Below are 11,563 nucleotides of genomic sequence, written 5' to 3' on the forward strand. Positions count from 1 at the left end.
TGTGTGTGTGTGTGTGTGTGTGTGTGTGTACCTGGGGTCTTGTTGAGAGCGGAAGCCCCTGCCATCCTCTAGTTTGGTACCCAGGGTAGCAGTGAGATATCTCAGGTCAAATAACAGCTGTAGAGACCTGTTCTGAGTCATAGGGAACAGACAGTCCTGGAGAGAGAGAGGGGGGGGGAGAGAGGGGGGGAAGGGGAGAGAGAGGGGGATGTTCATCTCTTTAGGATGACAACTCATTTCATTGTCCAGGCTCTATGATTACAGTGTCAGCCCTGTGTGTTCCCTTGTCCTGCCCTGTGTGTTCCCTTTGTCCTGCGCTGTGTGTGTGTGTGTTACCTTGTCCTGCGCTGTGTGTTCCCTTGTCCTGCGCTGTGTGTGTGTGTGTTACCTTGTCCTGCGCTGTGTGTTCCCTTGTCCTGCGCTGTGTGTGTGTGTGTCCCTTGTCCTGCGCTGTGTGTTCCCTTGTCCTGCGCTGTGTGTGTGTGTGTGTTCCCTTGTCCTGTGCTGTGTGTGTGTTCCCTTGTCCTGCGCTGTGTGTGTGTGTTACCTTGTCCTGCGCTGTGTGTGTGTGTGTTACCTTGTCCTGCGCTGTGTGTGTGTGTGTTACCTTGTCCTGCGCTGTGTGTGTGTGTGTTACCTTGTCCTGCGCTGTGTGTGTGTGTGTTACCTTGTCCTGCGCTGTGTGTGTGTGTGTTACCTTGTCCTGCGCTGTGTGTGTGTGTGTTACCTTGTCCTGTGTATGTGTGTGTTACCTTGTCCTGCGCTGTGTATGTGTGTGTTACCTTGTCCTGCGCTGTGTATGTGTGTGTTACCTTGTCCTGCGCTGTGTGTGTCTGTGTGTTACCTTGTCCTGCGCTGTGTGTGTGTGTGTTACCTTGTCCTGCGCTGTGTGTGTGTGTGTTACCTTGTCCTGTGTATGTGTGTGTTACCTTGTCCTGTGTATGTGTGTGTTACCTTGTCCTGCGCTGTGTATGTGTGTGTTACCTTGTCCTGCGCTGTGTGTGTCTGTGTGTTACCTTGTCCTGCGCTGTGTATGTGTGTGTTACCTTGTCCTGCGCTGTGTGTGTGTGTGTTACCTTGTCCTGCGCTGTGTGTGTGTGTGTTACCTTGTCCTGCGCTGTGTGTGTGTGTTACCTTGTCCTGCGCTGTGTGTGTGTGTGTTACCTTGTCCTGCGCTGTGTGTGTGTGTGTTACCTTGTCCTGCGCTGTGTGTGTGTGTGTTACCTTGTCCTGCGCTGTGTGTGTGTGTGTTACCTTGTCCTGCGCTGTGTGTGTGTGTGTTACCTTGTCCTGTGTATGTGTGTGTTACCTTGTCCTGCGCTGTGTATGTGTGTGTTACCTTGTCCTGCACTGTGTATGTGTGTGTTACCTTGTCCTGCGCTGTGTGTGTCTGTGTGTTACCTTGTCCTGCGCTGTGTGTGTGTGTGTTACCTTGTCCTGCGCTGTGTGTGTGTGTGTTACCTTGTCCTGTGTATGTGTGTGTTACCTTGTCCTGTGTATGTGTGTGTGTTACCTTTGTCCTGCGCTGTGTATGTGTGCTACCTTGTCCTGCGCTGTGTGTGTCTGTGTGTTACCTTGTCCTGCGCTGTGTATGTGTGTGTTACCTTGTCCTGCGCTGTGTGTGTGTGTGTTACCTTGTCCTGCGCTGTGTGTGTGTGTGTTACCTTGTCCTGCGCTGTGTGTGTGTGTGTTACCCTGTCCTGCGCTGTGTGTGTGTGTGTTACCTTGTCCTGCGCTGTGTGTGTGTGTGCTTACCTTGTCCTGCGCTGTGTGTGTGTTACCTTGTCCTGCCCTGTGTGTGTGTGTTACCTTGTCCTGCGCTGTGTGTGTGTGTGTTACCTTGTCCTGCGCTGTGTGTGTGTTACCTTGTCCCGCTGTGTGTGTGTGTGTTACCTTGTCCTGCGCTGTGTGTGTTACCTTGTCCTGCGCCTGTGTGTGTTACCTTGTCCTGCGCTGTGTGTGTGTGTGTTACCTTGTCCTGCGCTGTGTGTGTGTGTGTTACCTTGTCCTGCCCTGTGTGTGTGTGTTACCTTGTCCTGCGCTGTGTGTGTGTGTGTTACCTTGTCCTGCGCTGTGTGTGTGTGTGTTACCTTGTCCTGCGCTGTGTGTGTGTGTTACCTTGTCCTGCGCTGTGTGTGTGTGTGTTACCTTGTCCTGCGCTGTGTGTGTGTGTGTTACCTGTCCTGCGCTGTGTGTGTGTGTGTTACCTTGTCCTGCGCTGTGTGTGTGTGTGTGTTACCTTGTCCTGCACTGTGTGTGTGTGTGTTACCTTGTCCTGCGCTGTGTGTGTGTGTGTGTTACCTTGTCCTGCGCTGTGTGTGTGTGTGTTACCTTGTCCTGCGCTGTGTGTGTGTGTTACCTTGTCCTGCGCTGTGTGTGTGTGTGTTACCTTGTCCTGCGCTGTGTGTGTGTGTGTTACCTTGTCCTGCACTGTGTGTGTTTACCTTGTCCTGCGCTGTGTGTGTGTGTTCCCTTGTCTCTGCGCTGTGTGTGTGTGTTCCCTTGTCCTGCGCTGTGTGTGTGTGTTACCTTTGTCCTGCGCTGTGTGTGTGTTACCTTGTCCTGCGCTGTGTGTATGAGGTTCTGGTACTGGTGCAGCACCAGGTCCATACAGCCTTGTAGTAATTCCTGTAGGGTGGGCGGGCACAGCATGACCCCCTACACCATTCACCTCCAGACACAGGTGGAACAGCAGAGACTGGACAAACCACGACGGCCTGGATGGAGGGGAGAGGGAGGGGGAGAGGTGGTGGGGGGAGACAGAGACACAGAGAGATAATATTGCAGCATCTCAGTGTTAATTTTCTATTTGAAAATCCTTTCTCCTTCTGTGAGACACTACTGGTCAGGTCCTGCTGAGCTGAGCGATGATGTCATAACATCACTTTTACCTGGACGGAAGTCTGATCCTGGAGGTGACGCTGCTCCCTGACCTCGCCTTCCTGGATCTCTAGCTCCTCCCAGTTGGTGGCGTTTGCTAGATAGCCCCGGCAGACTCTGCGTGCAGCGAGGTCGTAAACCACTCCACCAGCGCCTGGGGAGAAAGAGAGAGACCAGGGGGGTAAGGTAATAAAAGACATGACATCAAAGGAAGGATGGCTCGGCCTAAACTGACTGGGTTGTGATTTCATTTCAAAGATTGTTGGAAGTTTGTCTGACATTCTTAGACAACAAAACTCTGTTTGTATCAAGCCTCCCAGAGAGCTGGTCTAGATCAGGTCCCCCTGTCCATGTAATCTAATAGGACCAGTATTCAGTTATAGAGCTGGTCTAGGATCAGGTCCCCCTGTCCATGTAATCTAATAGGACCAGTATTCAGTCATAGAGCTGGTCTAGGATCAGGTCCCCTGTCCATGTAATCTAATAGGACCAGTATTCAGTCATAGAGCTGGTCTAGGATCAGGTCCCCTGTCCATGCATTTCATTTGAATCTAAAAGGCTAAACTGATCCTAGAGCCCCACTCCAACTCTGAGATGTTTAAACAGCCCCAGAAAAATGTCTGACAAACTTTGATTTAGTGGTGAACTATCCCTCTGGGTAACCCCCTCACCTTAGAGGGCGGAGCCCATCCGATATGCTTCCATACTGACAAACCAGAAGATCCTCTTCAGACACGCCCACTTGGCCTGGGCGGGGCTAACCTCTGTCGCCTTGGCAGCCGCCTTCCCCAACTTCCTGCTTTGGCGGGGTGTTCCCTTGGTAACAGGGTCAGCTGCAGCACAGCCCTGTTTACCCAGGATGCACTGCCTGAGGCTGGGGCAGAGCTTGCTGAGGGACTGACAGAGGCGGGCCATGAAGAGCACCGAGCTGAGACGGGCTGGGCCGGGGGAGGAGCCAACAGGTGAGGCCGCTCCAGTTTAGAGCGCACGCAGGTGATGATGTCACGTACGCATGCCAGACAGCGTTCACGTAGGGTCTTCTCTCTACCGCCACGGCGTCTGTGAACCGGTCGAATGATGAGACGGTACCGGAACCAGAACTGACCCAGAGCCGAGGCCTATAGTGAAGGAGACGGGAGGGGACCTGGGGATCTGTGGATGAAGAGGGAGGAGAAGGAAGAGGTAGAGGGGGAGGGAAGAGAGAGAGATGGAGGAGATGGAGGAGGTGGTAGAGGGGAGGAGGGAGATGGAGGGGAGGGGGAGATGGAGGAGATGGAGGAGGTGGTAGAGGGGAGGAAGTGGAGATGGAGGGGAGGGTGGTAGAGGGGGAGGAAGTGGAGATGGGAGGAGGTGGTAGAGGGGGAGAAGTGGAGATGGAGGAGGTGGCAGAGGAGGAAGTGGAGATGGAGGAGGTGGTAGAGGGGGAGGAAGTGGAGATGGAGGAGGTGGTAGAGGGGGAGGAAGGAGATGGAGGAGGTGGTAGAGGGGGGAGGAAGTGGAGATGGAGGCAGAGGGGGAGGAAGTGAGATGGAGGAGGTGGTAGAGATAAAGTGGAGATGGAGGAGGTGGTAGAGGGAGGAAGGGAGATGGAGGAGGTGTAGAGGGGAGGAAGTGGGATGGAGGAGGTGGTAGAGGGGGAGGAGGAGATGGCAGAGGCAGAGGAGATGTTAGAGGGCAGAGGAGGAGGAGACGGAGGAGGTGGCAGAGGGAGGCAGAGGCAGTAGCAGAGGTGGAGGTGGAGGAGGAGATAGAGGAGGTGGTAGAGGAGGAAGAGGAGGTTGTAGCAGAGGAGGTGGAAGAGGAGATGGAGGAGGTGGTAGAGAGAGGAGGTGGAGGAGGTGGTATAGGGGGAGGTGGAGGAGGAGGTATAGGGGGAGGAGGAGAGACAGAGGAGGAGGAGAAGGAGGCAGAGGAGAAAAGGGAGGAGGTCAGGGAGGGGAGAAGGAATAGGAGGTAGAGAAGGAGGAAGAGGAGATGGAGGTAGAGAGGAGGAAATAGTAAAGGTGGAGGAGGAGGTATAGGAGGAAGAGAGGGGGAAGGGGAGGTTGAGGTGGAGATGGAGGAGGTAGAGAGGAGGAAGTAGAGGGGGAGGAGGAGGCAGAGGTAGAAGATGGTATAGGGGGTTGGAGGAGGAGATGGAGGAGGAAGTAGATGGGGAGGAGGTAGAGTGGAGGAAGGAGACGGAGGAGAACCTCTGGTCAAAAGGAGTCCACTATAATGAGAAGAGAGTTTGAGATGAATCGATATTGATGACTTCATGTTAAGGATTTCACCTAATTCACATTACATTATTATTAGACCAGGTCTCCTTGGACAATATCTAATGGGACCTCCTGGTAAAATAAAGTCCAAGAATCCATCTGTCTCATCAGAGGACAGGTAATCCATCTGTCTCCTACCGGTGTTATCAGAGGACAGGTAATCCATCTGTCTCCCTACCTGTGTTACCAGAGGACAGGTAATCCATCTGTCTCCTACCTGTGTTACCAGAGGACAGGTAATCCATCTGTCTCCCTACCTGTGTTATCAGAGGACAGGTAATCCATCTGTCTCCTACCTGTGTTATCAGAGGACAGGTAATCCATCTGTCTCCTACCTGTGTTATCAGAGGACAGGTAATCCATCTGTCTCCTACCTGTGTTACCAGAGGGCAGGTAGTGCTGCAGGTCATCCAGTCTGTCTCTGAGAGCAGCATCCAGTGATGAACAGAAGATCTGGACACAGGGTGTCATCTGGGCCTGAGTTTCATGGCCAGGTCTGCAAGCCAGTCTGCTCTGCTATGGGACAGAGGTGTCACTGACCCAGGCTCGATTGCCGCCCCCGCTCAGTAGATCCCCTGGGCCTCGGACCACAGGAAGGAGGCCACGTCTGCCTCGTAGAGAGCACCTCGGCTGGGGAGGGAGGGCTGGAGCCCGGTGGTCCCGGGGCCTGGAGGTGGGATGGCCCTCTAGATCTCGAAGGGCAGAGGAGAGGAGCTGTCTGCAGCTGGTGGAGATAGTCTCTGTACCCTCCTGGGTGATCGCCTGGGGGAGAATGAAGAAGAGGGGGAGATTGAGAACGGGAGAATTAAGGGAGCAGAAGATAGAGAAGGGGAGAGATAGAGAAGGGGAGAGATAGAAAGGAGGGAGGAAGATGGAACATGGGGGGTAGTTTAGATGAGAGAGTGACAGGAAAGGGGAGAGAGAGGGAGAGGAAACAGGACAGACACAGTGAGCAGATTAGAACCATTCTGGAGAGGAGAATTAGTTTTACTAGATAGCTAGAAGACAGAAGTCAGCCTGTAGCTACTAGCTAGTTAAATCGGCAGGTTAAACCTGTTGTCCTGTTTCTAAAAGTTTCCCCACTGTCTGCATGGGAACAGCTCAATGTAATGGAGGGAGCAGTGTGTATAGAATACACACTGCCCTAGAGAATAATATTAACAACAACAGCTAAACTGTCAGCGCTCCTTTCTATTTTATAACATGGACATAGATTAGTCCTAGACTGAAAAGCCTGGTCAACAGAGATTCTCCATAGAAGGTGCTACTTCCTCCAGGAGGAACCCTAATGTGTGCACACACACTTCCTTCCAAGCGTCCACAATCAAAGCCTGGGGACGAGGCATTGGATCTCGTTAAATTCCTGGAAACCCAGATCAAGACTATTTAATCTGTGTTCTGAAACAGGACCTGAGTGTAGCTAATTACCTGCAGGCGTTGATGTGTGAGTGAAGGAAGTCCTCCCACATTTCTAGGGGGAATCTAACAGCCGCTGGCAGATGAAGCCCAGTGTTGACTGATGGAGTCGGTGGAGAGGAGGTCCCACACAGCATCTCTGATGGAGGCTAGCCCTTCAGACTGTTCACATAGACCAGCAGACTGCTGACACCATTACAGATGTCCTCCTTACAGCTGGGAGAAACAATACAACATGATAACAACCCTAACCAGACGCCGACCTGTTACAGCTGGGAGAAACAACATGATAACAACCCTAACCAGACTGCCGACTCTGTTACAGCTGGGAGAAACAATACAACATGATAACAACCCTAACCAGACTGCCGACTCTGTTACAGCTGGGAGAAACAATACAACATGATAACAAGTAACCAGACTGCTGACTCTGTTACAGCTGGGAGAAACAATACAACATGATAACAACCCTAACCAGACTGCTGACTCTGTTACAGCTGGGAGAAACAATACAACATGATAACAACCCTAACCAGACTGCTGACTCTGTTACAGCTGGAGAAACAATACAACATGATAACAACTCCTAACCAGACTGCTGACTCTGTTACAGCTGGGAGAAACAATACAACATGATAGAAACCCTAACCAGACTGCTGACTCTGTTACAGCTGGGAGAAACAATACAACATGATAACAACCCTCCAGACCTGCTGACTCTGTTACAGCTGGGAGAAACAATACAACATGATAACAACCCTAACCAGACTGCCGACTCTGTTACAGCTGGGAGAAACAATACAACATGATAACAACCCTAACCAGACTGCTGACTCTGTTACAGCTGGGAGAAACAATACAACATGATAACAACCCTAACCAGACTGCTGACTCTGTTACAGCTGGGAGAAACAATACAACATGATAACAACCCCTAACCAGACTGCCGACTCTGTTACAGCTGGGAGAAACAATACAACATGATAACAACCCTAACCAGACTGCTGACTCTGTTACAGCTGGGAGAAACAATACAACATGATAACAACCCTAACCAGACTGCTGACTCTGTTACAGCTGGGAGAAACAGTACAACATGATAACAACCCTAACCAGACTGCTGACTCTGTTACAGCTGGGAGAAACAATACAACATGATAACAACCCTAACCAGACTGCTGACTCTGTTACCCAGCTGGGAGAAACAATACAACATGATAACAACCCTAACCAGACTGCTGACTCTGTTACAGCTGGGAGAAACAATACAACATGATAACAACCCTAACCAGACTGCTGACTCTGTTACAGCTGGGAGAAACAATACAACATGATAACAACCCTAACCAGACTGCTGACTCTGTTACAGCTGGGAGAAACAATACAACATGATAACAACCTAACCAGACTGCTGACTCTGTTACAGCTGGGAGAAACAATACAACATGATAACAACCCTAACCAGACTACTGACTCTGTTACAGCTGGGAAAACAATACAACATGATAACAACGCCTAACCAGACTGCTGACTCTGTTACAGCCGGGAGAAACAATACAACATGATAACAACCCTAACCAGACTGCTTTGATTTGAGTCCTCTTCATTCACAGCATTTCCTTCACTCGGTCAACAAAACATTTTTCAAAAGTTGCCCAGTTAGGGGCAGGGATGGGGACAACTTCTGGTCACGTGCGGGGCTCTAGTTCATAACGTCTGTCAGTCAAAACCCAGACAGAGCTGTGAAGCACAGAGCCTGAGCTCTGATGTCATGTATAGCATGTTACTGTACAGACACTGAGCTCTGATGTCATGTTACTGAACAGACACTGAGCTCTGATGTCCTGTTACTGTACAGACACTGAGCTCTGACGTCATGTTACTGTACAGACACTGAGCTCTGACGTCATGTATCATGTTATAGCATGTTCTGATGTCATGAACAGACACTGAGCTCTGATGTCATGTATAGCATGTTACTGAACAGACACTGAGCTCTGATGTCATGTTACTGAACAGACACTGAGCTCTGATGTCATGTTACTGAACAGACACTGAGCTCTGATGTCATAGCATGTTACTGTACAGACACTGAGTTGTATAGCATGTTACTGAACAGACACTGAGCTCTGATGTATATAGCATGTTACTGAACAGACACTGAGCTCTGATGTATCATGTTACTGAACAGACACTGAGCTCTGATGATGTCATGTATAGCATGTTACTGAACAGACACTGAGCTCTGATGTCATGTTACTGAACAGACACTGAGCTCTGGGATGTCATGTATAGCATGTTACTGAACAGACACTGAGCTCTGATGTCATGTATAGCATGTTACTGAACAGACACTGAGCTCTGATGTCATGTTACTGAACAGACACTGAGCTCTGATGTATAGTATGTTACTGAACAGACACTGAGCTCTGATGTCATGTTACTGAACAGACACTGAGCTCTGATGTCATGTATAGCATGTTACTGAACAGACACTGAGCTCTGTCATGTCATGTTACTGAACAGACACTGAGCTCTGATGTCATGTATAACATGTTACTGAACAGACACTGAGCTCTGATGTCATGTTACTGTGAACAGCCACTGAGCTCTGATGTCATGTATAGCATGTTACTGAACAGACACTGAGCTCTGATGTCATGTATACTGTTACATTGAACAGACACTGAGCTCTGATGTCATGTATAGCATGTTACTGTACAGACACTGAGCTCTGATGTCATGTATAGCATGTTACTGAACAGACACTTTGAGCTCTGATGTCATGTAGCATGTTACTGTACAGACACTGAGCTCTGATGTCATGTATAGCATGTTACTATTGCAGACACTGAGCTCGATGTCATGTATGGCGTGTTACTGAACAGACACTGAGCTCTGATGTCATGTATAGCATGTTACTGTGAGCCACTGAGCTCTGATGTCATGTATAGCATGTTACACTGAACAGACACTGAGCTCTGATGTCATGTATAGCATGTTACTGAACAGCCACTGAGCTCTGATGTCATGTTACTGAACAGACACTGAGCTCTGATGTCATGTATAGCATGTTACTGAACAGACACTGAGCTCTGATGTCATGTATAGCATGTTACTGTACCGACACTGAGCTCTGATGTCATGTTACTGAACAGACACTGAGCTCTGATGTCATGTATAGCATGTTACTGAACAGACACTGAGCTCTGATGTCATGTATAGCATGTTACTGAACAGACACTGAGCTCTGATGTCATGTATAGCATGTTACTGTACCGACACTGAGCTCTGATGTCATGTTACTGAACAGACACTGAGCTCTGATGTCATGTATAGCATGTTACTGTACCGACACTGAGCTCTGATGTCATGTTACTGAACAGACACTGAGCTCTGATGTCCTGTTACTGTACAGACACTGAGCTCTGACGTCATGTATAGCATGTTACTGAACAGACACTGAGCTCTGATGTCATGTATAGCATGTTACTGAACAGACACTGAGCTCTGATGTCATGTATAGCATGTTACTGTACAGCCACTGAGCTCTGATGTCATGTATAGCATGTTACTGTACAGACACTGAGCTCTGATGTCATGTATAGCATGTTACTGAACAGACACTGAGCTCTGATGTCATGTATAGCATGTTACTGTACAGACACTGAGCTCTGATGTCATGTATAGCATGTTACTGAACAGACACTGAGCTCTGATGTCATGTATAGCATGTTACTGTACAGACACTGAGCTCTGATGTCATGTATAGCATGTTACTGAACAGACACTGAGCTCTGATGTCATGTATAGCATGTTACTGTACAGACACTGAGCTCTGATGTCATGTATAGCATGTTACTGAACAGACACTGAGCTCTGATGTCATGTATAGCATGTTACTGTACAGACACTGAGCTCTGATGTCATGTATAGCATGTTACTGAACAGACACTGAGCTCTGATGTCATGTATAGCATGTTACTGTACAGACACTGAGCTCTGATGTCATGTATAGCATGTTACTGTACAGCCACTGAGCTCTGATGTCATGTATAGCATGTTACTGAACAGACACTGAGCTCTGATGTCATGTATAGCATGTTACTGAACAGACACTGAGCTCTGATGTCATGTATAGCATGTTACTGAACAGACACTGAGCTCTGATGTCATGTATAGCGTGTTACTGAACAGACACTGAGCTCTGATGTCATGTTACTGTACAGACACTGAGCTCTGATGTCATGTATAGCATGTTACTGTACAGACACTGAGCTCTGATGTCATGTATAGCATGTTACTGAACAGCCACCAATTTAGGTGTTTTTCAGTGTTCAAATCTGCCAACCCCCCCCAGTCAGCATGTGAGAGTTCCAGTTTGGTTGATTTGGTTCCCAGAGTAGATATAGTTCCTGAAGAAGCTGGTTATATTCTGGTCCCAGATCAGACTCTCCTTACTAATCTTATTCTAGTTCTACAGCCGACTATGATCGATATTGAATATCAGTTGTTGAAATTAAAGGGCATAGATTGGCTGAAATATGGCAGCTATTTATATATGCAAAAGTAAAGGGTATTGATTGGCTGAAATATAGCAGCTGTTTCTACATGCAAATGAAGGGTATTGATTGGATGAGGTCTTACGTGTTGATCCACTGCTGTAGGGTGTCTCTGAGCTGCTCTCTCTGGATTGGCTGAGCCAGGGTTCTGAGCGCGGGCTGGAACTCAGCGATGGAAGAGGGGAGGTACTTGAACCAGCTTCCTGTACTCACCTCCTCCTGAAGGACACGCCTCCCTTTACCTGGACAACAGGGGACAACAGGTGAGACCGGAAGGACAGATGACCACAGAGATGTCTACAGTTCTATAATTCAACAATAAGGCCCACAGGGGTGTGGTGTATTGGCCAAATACCACAAACCCCCAAGGTGCCTTAATGCTGTTATAAACTGGTTACCAACAAACATCTAACAGTAAACAAGTATCTTTTGTGTCTTTACAAC

General features: G+C 49.0%; 1 pseudogene; it reads right to left on the minus strand.

Annotated features, from left to right (window-relative positions):
• Positions 1-31: 31 nt before the first annotated feature.
• Positions 32-11,416, minus strand: LOC124030242 (annotated as a pseudogene).
• Between the last annotated feature and the right edge of the window lie 147 nt (positions 11,417-11,563).

Source organism: Oncorhynchus gorbuscha, unplaced genomic scaffold (genome assembly GCF_021184085.1).
Source record: "Oncorhynchus gorbuscha isolate QuinsamMale2020 ecotype Even-year unplaced genomic scaffold, OgorEven_v1.0 Un_scaffold_10152, whole genome shotgun sequence".
Taxonomy (NCBI): domain Eukaryota; kingdom Metazoa; phylum Chordata; class Actinopteri; order Salmoniformes; family Salmonidae; genus Oncorhynchus; species Oncorhynchus gorbuscha.